The sequence below is a fragment of the Palaemon carinicauda genome, chromosome 4 (genome assembly GCF_036898095.1).
Source record: "Palaemon carinicauda isolate YSFRI2023 chromosome 4, ASM3689809v2, whole genome shotgun sequence".
NCBI lineage: Eukaryota > Metazoa > Arthropoda > Malacostraca > Decapoda > Palaemonidae > Palaemon > Palaemon carinicauda.
Genome location: NC_090728.1, coordinates 94891781 through 94905987, shown reverse-complemented (window position 1 = coordinate 94905987; position 14207 = coordinate 94891781). Strand labels below are relative to the sequence as shown.

The window sequence follows — 14207 nt, the reverse complement described above, 5'->3', positions numbered from 1 at the left end:
ATGAAAGTGATAAATAATGATATTAAAAGCTTTTAGTAAATATGTTATTACAAATATTATTTACCGTATCTATATAAAATCCTAAATACGTAGCAAAGCAGGAAAACAATTTTTTTTTCTTTTTTGGCGTTTAATCAACAATAAGAAACTGCCGCTATTGACCGAATGATAATTTACGAGAGAGAGAGAGAGAGAGAGAGAGAGAGAGAGAGAGAGAGAGAGAGAGAGAGAGAGAGAGAGAGAGAGGGGGGGGTGCGTATTCCTTTATAACTAATAATTATAAGGTCTATAAACGAACTGTATGGAAAATGTGATACCCTGTAATATATTGGCGTTGATGTAATATTCATTATGAAGAGATGTCGAAGGTTAAGAAAATTTTATAAATCAATGTTATTTGTACTATATGTGCGCATAATAGTAATACAGCAGCGTGACCTTAAGATCAGATGATGCCAACCGAAAGTAAATTAAAAGTATTTGTTGATTATTGATATGCTCAAGAAATTGAAAAAGAAAATATAAACGTGCTTTAATAAAACACAATTAAAAACAATAATGTGTAGTAAATATGAAGGCTTAATATTGAACTAAAAATTGAATACTATATGAAGCTTTAAACATGAACTGTACGTACGGTAGTACACTACTGTACGTATTGTTGAATGATGATGAAATGGCTAGGTCCATTCACTTCCGATAATCTAGCCTAACCTGGGTTTTTAAAATCTTGAAATTTATGACTAAATATTAAATAAGACTTTAATATACTACCAAAACAGTAAATAAGGCTGTAATGTATAAAAGAGGTAAAAAGTAAAAGATACCATCTTGCTGAATGATGACGAAATGGCCTAACCTAGGTTTTTACAATCTTGAGGTTTATTTAACGACTAATTCGTTTATCGACGGAGTATCTGGAACAAATTACCGTCGCTAAACGAGGACTACCTGCGTTCCTATGTCATCTCGTTCCGCCAACGGTATCGTACGCATTGACTTAGTGTTTGTGATTTTTAAGATGCACGCAGAAACAAGCTTCTTAGGACGAATATTTTAGTAAGAAGCCTTTGGTAGAAGCAGACCAAGCGCAAACTTAGAAACGAAAGTGGCAGTGAGGAAGAAAATACATAGTGTAATTAAATTTAGAAAATAGAAAATGTAAAGCAAAAAAGAAAATAGAAAAATAAAAAATAGAAGAGATTTTATTTTAAGTTTATTGTAAAGTTAAGTGTTAATATTTCCTGCCATTTGTAGATGCTTTTCCTGAAATTACCCTAAGTGTTAATGTTTTCTGTCATTTATAAGTCTGTTTTATAAAATCAAGTGTTTTATGTTTTCTGCCACTTGTACGTAAACGTTTTCTGCCTTATTCATCCTCCTGTACCGCCCCACACTTCGCTCTGAGACATCGCCTCACTCCAAAGGTAAGGTTCCACATTTTTGTTACTTTATTTTTACTGTTTGCTATAATTAAACCCTTCTTTTTCAGAATATTAATTTGTTCCGTAACTGGAGTACAAACCTGCGCTTTTTATTTAGGGTTACTGTATTACTTTCTGCGAAGCTGAAATGTCGAGCCATTAAAATTTAGCGAGGGTTAACTACCCACACCACTAGTTAGCGGGGCGGGGGGTTGCTTGCTACCGCTCAAACTCACACACTGGTAGGTTAGCTCACTTTACTTTTGGCTCGGATGGAGACCGTTTGTATCTGCTCTTCTTCCTCGCCTATTTTGGACTGTCATTAATTTTAGTGTTTTAACTTACTTTTTCTTGTACTGTACAGTGATACCTCTACATACGATCTTAATTCGTTCCGTGAGCTGCTTCGTATGTTAAAACGATTGTATGTTGGAGCAAATATTCCCATAAGAATACACTGTAATTTGTTTAATTTGTTCCTCAGCCTAAAAACCCATGATAACTCCTTAATAAATTGCCACACATAATTACACATAACATTAATACAATTGAATAATACAGAAATATCTAAAAAAGAATAATAATAAAGAAATTATAAATCAAAAAGGGGTTTTTATTAACACTTTACCTTAGAGACAGGCCAGCGCAGGTGTAGGGATTGCTACGCAGGAGGAGACGAAAGATCAGCGAGGAGGTAGAGATGGTGACTGCGATAACGTACCGTACCTTACTCTGACTTACACTACGTGAACTTTAACCTAACTTAGCTTATTTTTTTTTTTTTTTCATTTTTATATTTTTTTTTTCCTTTGTCAAAATCCCTATTCTGGGTCGATCTGTGACGGCCGGTGAAAAAGTACTAGAGAATGCCTTCCAAGCCCAATAAAGTAATAACATAATTCGGAGAATACAATCACCATGTACGACAATAATATAATATAATAATGTAAGAAACGTCCAATTACCAACTAGCCAAATGACATAGGGAGCATAAGGCTAAATAACTAAGACGACAAGGAATCAACTGAGTGTCGAATCGCAAAAGGCATCAAACCTTACATGTCTAAGCATATCTAAACCTTAAAGGAACCGTAACTACAATAACAGTTAAACCATAGGAATTAAACATGGCAAATATCATAGGGCTAACGAACTACCCAGGAGAGTGGCGACGTAGTGTGAGTGGCGGGTAGGAGGGAGAAGAGAAGAGATGGAAGAAAGGAAGAAGTAGAGATTAATGGGGAGGGAAAAGGCTCCCCGCTGCCATCGTTGGGTATTTAAGGACCTGTAAGATCTTTAGATAGTGGCGTTTGACAACCATAGGGGATTTCCAACCCGTATATTTTTTAAAAATCATAAAAGTCCCTGTTCTGGAAGTAATTGATGGAGGTATCTACTGTCCGTATATCATGAGCCTGGGGAAATGATTCCGGATTAGTATGTTTAAAGAAGTAGAGGATTTGTTACCTGATACCGTGAATGGAAATAGTACCTCCTTGTTCCCTGATAACCAAGGGGCCAGACGAGCGGGTGGCAGTTCTAGCTAAAAAGGCCTTGAGAGTAGTGACTGGACACAGAGAAAAGATCTTGGGAAGGAGAATAATCTTCCGAGGGGAGCACCTATTTTGCGGATCCTCATTTTTTAGCTAGGAAAGCATTGTCTGGAGAAAGGAGTACTTCGGCTGAAGGGAGGAAATCTATGTTTTCCGGGTTCGTGAGAGAGCTGCTAGTTCTGATATTCCATCACCTGAGGCCAAAGCCGTTAGAAATAAAGTCTTCCTAAGAAGAGTGACAAGAGCAGGATTCATTGTCCGTGTCCGGCGCAAGTTTTGAGGACACCGTTCCTAGACCAGAGTCCTTTTGTGGCTGAACCGAAGGTCAAAGCCTAGCACATGTTTTTGAGTAGATGAGAAATAGGAATCAGCCAGGTTAATGTTAAACCCAACAAGGAAGATCCTCTCCAAATCTGACTTGATGGTGGTTAAAGTTCTAACTGTTAGGCCTTTGCCAAATAAGAACCTCAAGAAAGAGATGTCTATATTCGGAGACATACGAGTATGGTCTGAACTCTTAGGGAATCTGCTATGTTGTTAACGGCCGAATCATATTGGCGAATTGTCGAGTCTCTTTTGTCTGATTCGATGAAGAGATCGATTTCCGGTTGAATGTTAGCGTCTCTACGAGCTGCAAACTTCCTGTAGTCCACAAAGTCAGAGTTTTTGCTATCCTTGAGCAATCTGACACAGTGAGTTTGGATTACTTGAGTCAGTTTGGGGAACGGAATCCGGAAGGGACGGAGTTTCAACTCGAGGAGGAGAGGAAACCAACTGTTCTTGGCCAGTGAGGTGGTACTAAATCCACTGTCCCCCGGAAGGAACGTAGTTTGTGTAAAAGTCTCATTAGAAGATTCACTGGGGGAAATAGGTAAACCTTCTTCTAATGGTTCCTGAGTATCCACTGGAATGAAATTATGTCTAGAGACCATTCTGACTCCAGTGGTTTCGTCCTGGCCAGTGAGTCCTCTCTCACGTTCTGGACTCCCGCAAGGTGAGTTACTGACAGGATCCAGTTCTTTTCTGTTGGCCAGGCGTAGATAACGACCAGGATCCGATTCAGGTTGGGTGACTTGGATCCTCCCCTGTTGTCGCAGTGTACTACGTCTGTGCTGGCTGACACTACTCTGATGTTGCTCGACCTCGGAGGAGAGAGTCTCTTCAGGGTAAAGAACACTGCCATGGCTTCGAGAACATTGATATGGGTCTGTTTCATGGCGGGTGACCAAGACCCCTGAAACATCTGAAGTTCGGAGTAATCCCCCCATCCACTTAGAGGCGCGGCTGTATGGAATGTCTCTTGTGGAGGTGGGAATTGTAGAGGAACCGATTTGGAGAGGTTCCTCAGTTCGGACCATGGGCGTAGTCTCATTTTCAAGACAGAGGGGATCTTCGAGACCTTGTCTCTTAAAGGTACTGTAGCTCTCTTTCTCCAAACTCGATTGATGTCTTTGCATTTTTGTTATTGAAGTGAATTGGAGAAGGCCGATGATACTTTCTAAGGTTCTTCTGGACATCTGTTTGTGTTTGAGAAATTCTTGACCTTGGAAGCTATTCCTCTTACCTTTTTGGAAGGGAGAGAGAACGTGTTCTTCGAAAGGTCCCACCGAATGTCTAACCATTCTAAGTGGCCTGATGGTTGCAGGCGAGACTTTTGGAGATTGACCCGAAATCACAGGTTGTCGATAAATCGAAGTACTACCTTCGTAGCTCTGTTGCTTTCTATGGCCGACCGGGCCCAAATGAGCCAACCGTCCAGATAAGCCATGATCTGTATCTCTTGGTTCCTGAGTTGTACTAACACTGTCTCTCCCAGTTTCGTGAATATCCTGGGATCAATGTTGAGGCTGAAGGGCATGTCTTGGAACACAAAGGCTTTCCTGCCTAGGCGGAAACCCAGATAAGAAGAGAACTTTCGAGCTATAGGCACATGATAATAGTCGTCGGAAAGATCGACAGAGGTGGTGACGGCCCCAAGGGGAAGTAAGGTCCGTACCTGAGAGATAGTCATCATCCGGAACTTGCCGCAGAGAATGTAAGAGTTTAGCTTTGACAAGTCCCGGTCCACTCTCAATGTCGACTAGCCTTTCTTCGGAATTGTGAACAGGAGGCCTTGGAACTTCGGTGATTGGTCCCGTTTGATTGCTTTCTCCTTTAGTAAATTTGTGGTGTACTCTTTCAGGATGGGAGTGGATTTCTGGGAGAAGGTCACTGGTGGAGGAGGAGGACCTTGTGGCCATTTCCACCTCAAACCTTTAGAGATTATGCTATGAGCCCTCGGACATAAGGTCCAATGGTCTTGAAAGTGGTAAAGTCTCTCCCCTACCGGGACCACCTCGTTGTGAGGGAGTGAACCTAGGTCCTTTCCTTCCCCGAACCCCCTTTTTTCTAGGTCCGCCTCGATGGCGGAACTGTCTCCTACTCCTGTATCTTCCTCTCTGGTGTCCACGAAAGGAACCTGAGGGTTCGGAGCTAGGGCTGTATGCAGGTGAGGGCATCGAATCGGGGTTGGGCTGTGTACCTGGGGAATCAGTGAGGTATCCCACCTGATGAGGGGGGGATCCGGATGCATAGGGGTCGAATCAGAGGAAGACTGTGATGACGAGTGGGTAACTGACTCTTGATGGCAGTGACCTCGGTTCGTTTTGTAGAGGGCAACTCTCTGCTTCTTCTTGAAGAAAGCTTGCTTTTGGTCTTCGACCTTCTTTCTGGCAGTGAGGCCCCGCCTTTCCTGCAATTTTGGGTTTCTCTCGTATCATCTTGCAGAACCTTGTTCACCTCCTCCTGAGGGAAGAGGGTTTTACCCCATCAGGGGGAAACTATCAGCCTGCTCGATTCCTGTCTGATAGAGGCCACAGACAGAACGTATTTCCTACAACTAACCCGATCAGACCAAAAACGTGTAGGTCAAATTGGAAGGGCAGAGATTGGTTCTTCATGAATATCCGAAACAAAGTCTCAGTGGGATAAACCGAGGCTAGGGTCTCCCCGAGGTGGGGTCCGGCTCTTTAAGAGCCGGCATGGCCGAACCTTCTTGTCAGCTTGAATAGTAAGACCTGTCCAATTATCCGTAATAGGCAAGGCAACAATGATAGCCGTTGTAGATATGGCGTATTCCCCATTGTGTGGGGTGATCTTGGAATTATCGTACCCCCCAGACCGACAACATCCTTGTCCAGACAGATCGGGCCTGCCCTTTAGGAAATAATACTGTTACCTTCGGTACCTTGCCTAACCTAACCAAGTCATGCTCTTTCAATCGAACGAATCCGTTGAATGGGTATTCTAGTCCCTGAGAGTAAATTCTAGGTCCTCCAGAGGGCGGACGTCTATGCCATCCAGAGTTATGGTACCATCCATATATGGGACATGTAAGGCAAATTTCTATGTGTTGTTTTTATCGAAGGAGGTTACTTCGATACTCCTGGGGCTGTAGGGGGAGACATCCGAGTTCCTGAACGGATCCGACTCACCACCATATCTTTGAGCTCCGTCATAGCCCCCTAGAATGTGTTGTATCTGCTCTTTAACCCTACCCTTGGCTTTTAGCAGTCACGGTTTTATGCAAGGAATATGAACATCAGGATCCTTTGAGGGTCCTAGGTCGGTGCCGTAGGTAATTGCAAAGCTGAAGGCTCCAAACTCATCACCACCTACCTGCCCATCCATGGGGTCGATGTCCAACCCTAGAGAGGACACTCCGAGGAGATAGGGTCCTCTAGATGGAGCATTCCTTCCAAACCTTGATACCCAAGGGCGGGGAGCCGCTCATGCAGGCCGGAGAGATTCACCATCGTCCTGAAAGAAGTGAGGGGATTAGTGATGAAGGAGAAGACCGTTCTCAATAAGTAATGCATACATAAATCCGGATCAAATTCAATCATCGCCCAAGTATACCAAATAGAAACATTAGAACCAACTTACCTCATGGGTCAAGAGTAGGGAGGACAGCTCGTAGCAGATCGTGCATGACTCCGGGAACCATACCATGTAGGCGGACCTTCTGTAATAGAAAGGAGACATAAGTCTGGATGTTCCTTGAAACTCTGGTTAGTGATCCCATTCACAGGCTGGGATCAACCAAATCAGTATAACTAAAAATAATGGCTATTTTTATGCATATATTTAATTATAAATATGAAGTATAAACTAAAAATATCGGTAATATTTATGCATATATTTAATTATAAATATGTATAAATATGTACAAATATGGATAAATATCCATACAACATCGTGTTCAAAATAGAAATAAATTTCTACTCAGTACTTGGGATCGAACGCTAGCCCCTTCTAATGAAAAGCCAGGTCGAAACCAACCATGCCATGAGAGGCTATCTACTGTTCCTTGAGACTCCGGTTAGTGAACAGATGAATCAATAGTATACTAATATCCAGTAACCACGTAACATGTAATTATAAACCTCATCGGTAAAATAATGTTAACCCCGGTTCTGAACGTCTGAGTCAGGGGTGGCCAAACTATGACTCATGCGCCAACAGTGTCGCATTGCACGATTACAAGCGGAGCACTATACCCCATAGATAGTAAATTGAATGACTTTTCTTTAAAATTGCTAAATATGTTCATATATTTTCATTAGGACTTTCAAGAATAACTAATGAATATTATCAACGCAAATTCAAAGTTTCATTAAAGTAAGTACAGTTTACTTTGTATTCATGTTAAATCCTTTCCTTTACATCTAAAACAAGAGATTGGCCACCCGTGGTCTGAGTGGTCTCTGTTGCCACTGGAGACCCTGTGACAAAGGTCCGTCATAGTGAAAACGTGAACATCAGAGGTAAGATAATATTAACCTCAATGCTGACATCTGTGTGATATCCGGTTAAGCCGGAGAATCGATAAAAGGACCGTAATAATGAAAGGTGATTATTCATGAAAAGGGGTTCATACCCTGGTTCTGATCGTCTGATTGATCTCTGCTTGTACCGGAGATCCGGTAACAAAGGTCCGTCACCGTGAAATCGTGACCCTCATCGGTACGATAACATTCCTCCATACTGAATGCCTGTGTTATCTCCAGTGAAGCCGGAGATTCGATGAAAAAAGGGCCGTTATAATGTAATTGTGATCAATCATGACAAAGGTTCGTGTGCAAAAGGCCTCAGCCGGAGTCTTGAGTGGCGGATTTCACCGTTGCACTCCAAATATCTGACTAGTTCTCACCCAATGAGTATCCATTATAGCGGAGTATAACTCAAAGCGGAGCTAAGGGTGTCGTCATAAAGCGACCCCAAATAATGACTCATACACTAACGTAACCTATTAATAGTGCTAGCTCTATTAACAGTAACCACATCAATAAAACGTGAATATCATTAAACGTAATATCATCCACTCGGGGAATAAGAGGAGGCAGGAATAACTCGTGATCGTATAAAACGGAAAACGGGAAATCCACCTCCTCTACTCGAGCTTAATAAAGAAAACGAGAGAAGGGGTAACTCGTTTCTGTAGAAACAGAATACGAGCACTCTATGCTCATGCTCTCAATGTTACATAATAAAAACCAAAATCACACAATAATATGATAAGAATAATGATAAAATTGTAATAACCAAGAACGAAGAATAACGACAACGTAACAATTAAACATAAAGATATAGTCTAAATCGAGCACCTTCCTGAGGTGTGAACATAACTATAACAAAGACTAGATTGATATTTTTAGTCCAAATTGGACTTGCTAGCTAATAAATACCATAGTAAAAAACAATAATAAATAATGATAATAATATTGGTCATAAAATGTAAGTGATATAACCTAGATGACAGAGTACCAGAAGGGCAATAATAACTTGAAAAACTACCGAATCGAACAAAACCAAAATGGCTGCCGATACCGAGGACGGCCAAGCCTCTTCCAAAATTAAAATCCACATTACTGGAACGAGAACAAATGCCCGGTACTGAAAACTGTCAAAACAAACTATGGTACTTAACATTGGTAAAGGTGAAGTAGTAACGTCAGTCATGTTGAATTAACGACAATCACTTTCGAAACACACCTAACAAAATAAAAACGACTTAGCGGGCAAGTCCAAAACAGAAGGATGACCTGGAGAGCGTGAGTAGTGGGTGTCGGTGGAGTAGTCCAACTGTATTCTCTAGGGCCTGTCACGGCCCTCCCCTTTGATGAAGGGATTATCTAAATGGAAGACAGCCTGTGAATAGGTGAATAGTGGTTTACACATGCCCTTGTTAAATACACGACACCAACAAGGTGTTCGCGCGAGGGTTGTAACCTCTGCATTCCATGCTTTTATCTTTCTCTAGTATATTTGGAAGATTTATATTAGAAAAGTGTAAAGAAGGACCCCTTTTCACCGGCCGTCACAGATCGACCCAGAAATAGATTTTTCCTTCGTCAAAATCCCTTTTTTTTTTTTTTTTTTTTACATTTTTTTCTTTTCTATTTTTAATTTGCATCACTTTCACTCGATTCAGTCTTACTTTTCTTTGCTTCACTTTCTTTCTCTTCATCATGATCACTAGACCACTTCATAGATTTTTTAAAGAAACTATCGAGAGAAAGTTGCTTGGTACGGCTTTTGAGAATTTTTCTAAAGTGTGTTAAACAAACATCATCGAACTGCACAACTACACGGCAAACCTGAAGTTTCTGTGGGTGATGCTTATCAATGAAATCAACCACGTGTTGATGATATGCCAACATCTGTTTTATTTCAGCCGTACCTAAGATGTGACCTACCTCCTCGATCTCCTCCGACTCACTCAACTGCGCTTGGAACTCATCATGCTTGTATGGCTTGCAGCTCCTTGAGTTCCTCGGTGGTGAGCTCTTCATGATGTTCATTGACGAGTTCGGTGATGTCATCTTCATCGACCTCCAGACCCATGGACTTGCCAAGGGATACAATCTCTTTGACGTCTTCCTCGACAGCAAGCACAGGTCCAGGCTCGGGGCCAAAACCTTCAAAATCTCTGGGAGCAACAGCATCAGGTCAAAGCTTCTTCCAAGCTGAATTCAGTGTCCGACGAGTTACTCCCTCCCAAGCCTGATCTATGATCTTTAGGAAGTGCACGATATTAAAGTGGCTCCTCCAAAATTCACGCAAAGTTAAGTTGGTGCTTTGCGTGACATTAAATCACTGCTTAAATAAGTGCTTGGTGTAGAGCTTCTTAAAATTAGAGATGACTTACTGGTCCATGGGCTGGAGGATAGGGGTGGTATTCGGTGGAAGATACAACACTTTGATGAATTTGTATTCGTCGATGATATCATCTTCGAGTCCTGGTGTGTAAGCGGGTGCATTGTCCATACAAAGCAAGCACTTCAAATGCAAATTCCTCTCCTGAAGGTACTTCTTGACAGCAGGGCCGAAAACTACGTTTACCCATTCCACAAAGATATGCCTAGTGACCCAAGCCTTAGAATTAGAATGCCATAGAACATGTAGCAGGTCTTTATTAATTCTATGTGCTTTAAATGCCCTAGGGTTTTCGGAATGGTAATCTAATACAGTAATGGCTTTATTTTGCAGTCCCCGCTGGCGTTGGTACAAAGCGCAAGAGTCAACCAATCCTGTCCAGGCATTTTCTTCTCTTCGGCGGTAATGTATGTTCGACTAGGCATCTTTTTCCAAAACAGACCGGTTTCATCTCAGTTGAAAACCTGCTGCTCTACGTAGCCTTCCTCCTCCACGATCTTTTCGAACTTTTTAACAAAATCATTAGCAGCCTTGGTGTCCGAACTTGAAGCCTCTCCATGCCGAACAAATGAATGAATCCCGGTCCGTTAACTAAATTTCTCGAACCAACCTCGAGACGCCTTGAATTCCTCCGTCGTAGGATCGGTTGAACTCTCCCCCGCGTCACCCCCAGAGCCCGCCGCCTTCAAGTCACAATAGATAGCGCTGGCCTTCTTACAAATGATCGTTTCAGTGATCTTATCACCAACAATCTCCTTGTCCTTTATCTAGATCAACAAAAGGCGTTCCATCTCTTCCAGAGTAGGGCTACGACGTTTAGAAATAATGGTGATCCCCTTCGATGGTTTCTCTGCTTTAATGGCTGCCTTCTGTTTTATGATCGTCGAGATTGTAGACATATTCCGGCCACATTGTTTAGCCAGATCGCTAACACGCACACCTCGCTCATGCTTTTCTATTATTTCTTGTTTTAGTTCTAATGAAAGCATTAACTTCTTACTTTTCTCACCACTACTACTTCCTGAACCGAAACTAAGCTTTTTAGGACCCATGATTATAAGTAAAATAAAAAATGAAATGTGAGAAAAGGAAGATAAAAAACACTGTTAATAACGGAGCGAATAGAGAACAACCACACGATGCGCCCGAGATGAGAGGACTGATCAAGGCGACGCTCGATTGGCGTCCCTCCGATGTGCTTCCGTCTACCGGCGTAAACAAGAAACTACGATCGATGCTTTGAGAAAATTCTACACGTACGTGGATGATCTACTGTACGTCGTATGTTGGAGCAAGACTTCGGGTGTCAAGACAGAAATTTGATCGAATTTTACTTCGGATGTTGGAAAATTTGTATGTAAAGACAATCGTATGTAGAGGTTCCACTGTATATATATATATATATATATATATATATATATATATATATATATATATATATATATATATATATATATATATATATATATATATATATATATATATATATATATATATATAGATAGATAGATAGATAGATAGATATGAAAACATTCTTAACGTTTATGTATACTGTATATATATATATATATATATATATATATATATATATATATATATATATATATATATATATATATATATATATATATATATATATATATATATATATATATGTATATATATATATGTATATATATATATATATATATATATATATATATATATATATATATATATATATATATGTTGTAAGTTTCCTTTTCAGTGTTTGTGCTGTGCGTATGATACGTATATGACAGGTTCTCAAGAAACTTGTTCAAGGGCGGTGAGCCTTCCCTTCCGACCTCTCCGCCCTTGTCCATTGGTCTTCCTGTTGGTGGATAACCTACGTTGCCTCGGCCGCCACGGGGGAATCGTCATCGTTTAGACCCTCCTCGTTCAACTGTTGTCTCGCCTTTCCTTCTTCCTACGGGCAACGTGGATTACTGAGCGAAGGGAGTGTGGCCTCTCAGAGATTAACTACGGTCTTTCTCCTCTCAAGGCCGTTCACCCTTCTTGGGCGTCCGACAGTGTACTAAAGGGGGAGCACCTTTCCCGTTCGCGTGTTAGGTTGCGCTTCCAATTATTTTCTTAATTATTTAAGTGAAATTATAATTGCTTGTTATTTAATTTTTCAGTTTCTTTTCCTTTGGGAAAACTTTCCTTCGGAGGATCAGTGGTTCATTCTATTAGTGAATAATTTTTGCTGATTTAAGTAATCATTATTCTTGTTTTATTACAGTTACTCTTCGCTTCCCTTCTCCCGTCGATGTCGACCGGGGAAGGGAGGGCTCAGTACTTAGTTTGTTTGTTCCCTCGGTGGTCTCCCTTCCCGTCACGGACTGGGTGTTCCTCCCGAGGGAATTTTCTGTTACATAATTTATTTTATTTTTACTCAGCAATGCAGTTTTCCTCATTCAACTAAGAGTGCCGACGAAGCAGAGCTGTTTCTGTTTATGCCTGGAGAATCTGCTGTCACTGCCATTCCTCAGAGGACGTCATCATGGGTATCATCCCTTCTCTTACAAGTACGCCCGTGGCAACACCTGATCAGCACTTTATCTTTGAGGAACCAACTCCAGCTACGCTTCCTCAGGTAGCATTCTTGTCAGATCATCTTAGAGCGCTACCGGGAGGTTCACCTCGAGGGGTTGGACAACTTTCCCTTCCGAGGGAGAGTTTTCCTTCCCTTGTGTGAGAATGTTTCTCCCTTCTCCGAGGGAGAACTTCCTGCATCTTCTTCTTCACTTCATCGACTCTGACTGCTGTTGCTGTCTTCGCCTACACTATGCCCCCCCCTTTGCTGAGCCTCTCTTCCTTCGGGGGCGGATCATAGTCTTAAGCAAGTCTCTCCTGCGAAGTGATCACCTCTCTCTTTCGCGAGAGGGGCCACTCATAGAGACTCTTCTTCGGAGGATTGCTACTGCTGAAGGTCAGCTTGCTGGTCCACCGACCCTCATGGGCGTCATCTGTTCCTGGATCTCCCGCGCTCTAACGATCTCCTGCACGCTAGTGCGCTCCTGCACATCAGCGCTCTTCTATGCGTCGGAGCTCTCCTACGTATCAGCGTTCTCCTGCGCTCCAGCATGCTCCCGTGCTCTTGTGCCATGGTTGTCCTATGTGCCAGTGTTTTCCTGTGCGCCAATGATCTCTGCGCACCAGCGTTCGCCTGCGTGCCAGCTCTTTCCTGTGCGCCATCACTTCCGTGCACGCGCCCTAGCACTCTGCGTGTGTATGCGCACGACAGTATTCTTCTATGCGCGCGCCAGCAGTCTTCTGCTCGCGTGCGCCGCCAGTCTTCCGCGCGCGCCAGTATTCTGCGTGCATCAGCGCTCTCCTACGCGTCAGCGCTCTCCTGTGCGCCAGCGTTCTCCTGTGCTCCAGCAAGCTCCCGTGCGCTTGCGCCATCGTTTTCCTACGCGCCAACTCTCTCCTGCGCGCCATCACTTCCGCGCGCACCAGCAGTCTTCACCCGCATGCATGCCTTCAGTCATCTTCGCGCACCAGACTGCACAACACCATGCACAGTGCCTTACTGCGCACCAGCGCTCTCCTGCGCACTTGCGTTCTCAGATCCAGAGCTTGCCAATGTGCCAGCTCTTGACAAAAAGCCAGCGCTCACTTGCGCACTAGCGCTTGCCTGCTCGCCAGCGCTCTTCTGGGCACTTGTGCTCTCCTGCACATTTGCGCTCTCGGATCCAATGCTTCGATCTTGTCATAAAGCCAGTGCTCACATGCGCACCAGCGCTCCCAGATCCAAGTCTCGCCAATGCGCCAGCTCTTGCCAAAGAGCCTGCGCTCACCTATGCACCAGCGCTTGCCTGCTCTCCAGTGCTCTTCTGCGCATTCACCGAAAAGTGCGCTTCTACAGAAACTGAGCACCAGTGTGCACCATCGCTCCTGTACTCTCCTGTGCACTCGCGCAATAGGCAAAAAGAATGAAAACTTTTTTGACTGGTCACAATTGCTCCATTCCTCTCCCCGCAAACGCATTACAGCATGGCTGCCGGGA

The 14207-nt window shown here is 42.8% G+C and overlaps 1 protein-coding gene across 1 annotated transcript in view; it reads left to right on the top strand.

Annotated features, from left to right (window-relative positions):
- Positions 1 to 14207, top strand: part of AspRS (aspartyl-tRNA synthetase) — a 109698-nt gene that overhangs the window by 32169 nt on the left and 63322 nt on the right. The window lies entirely within an intron of this gene.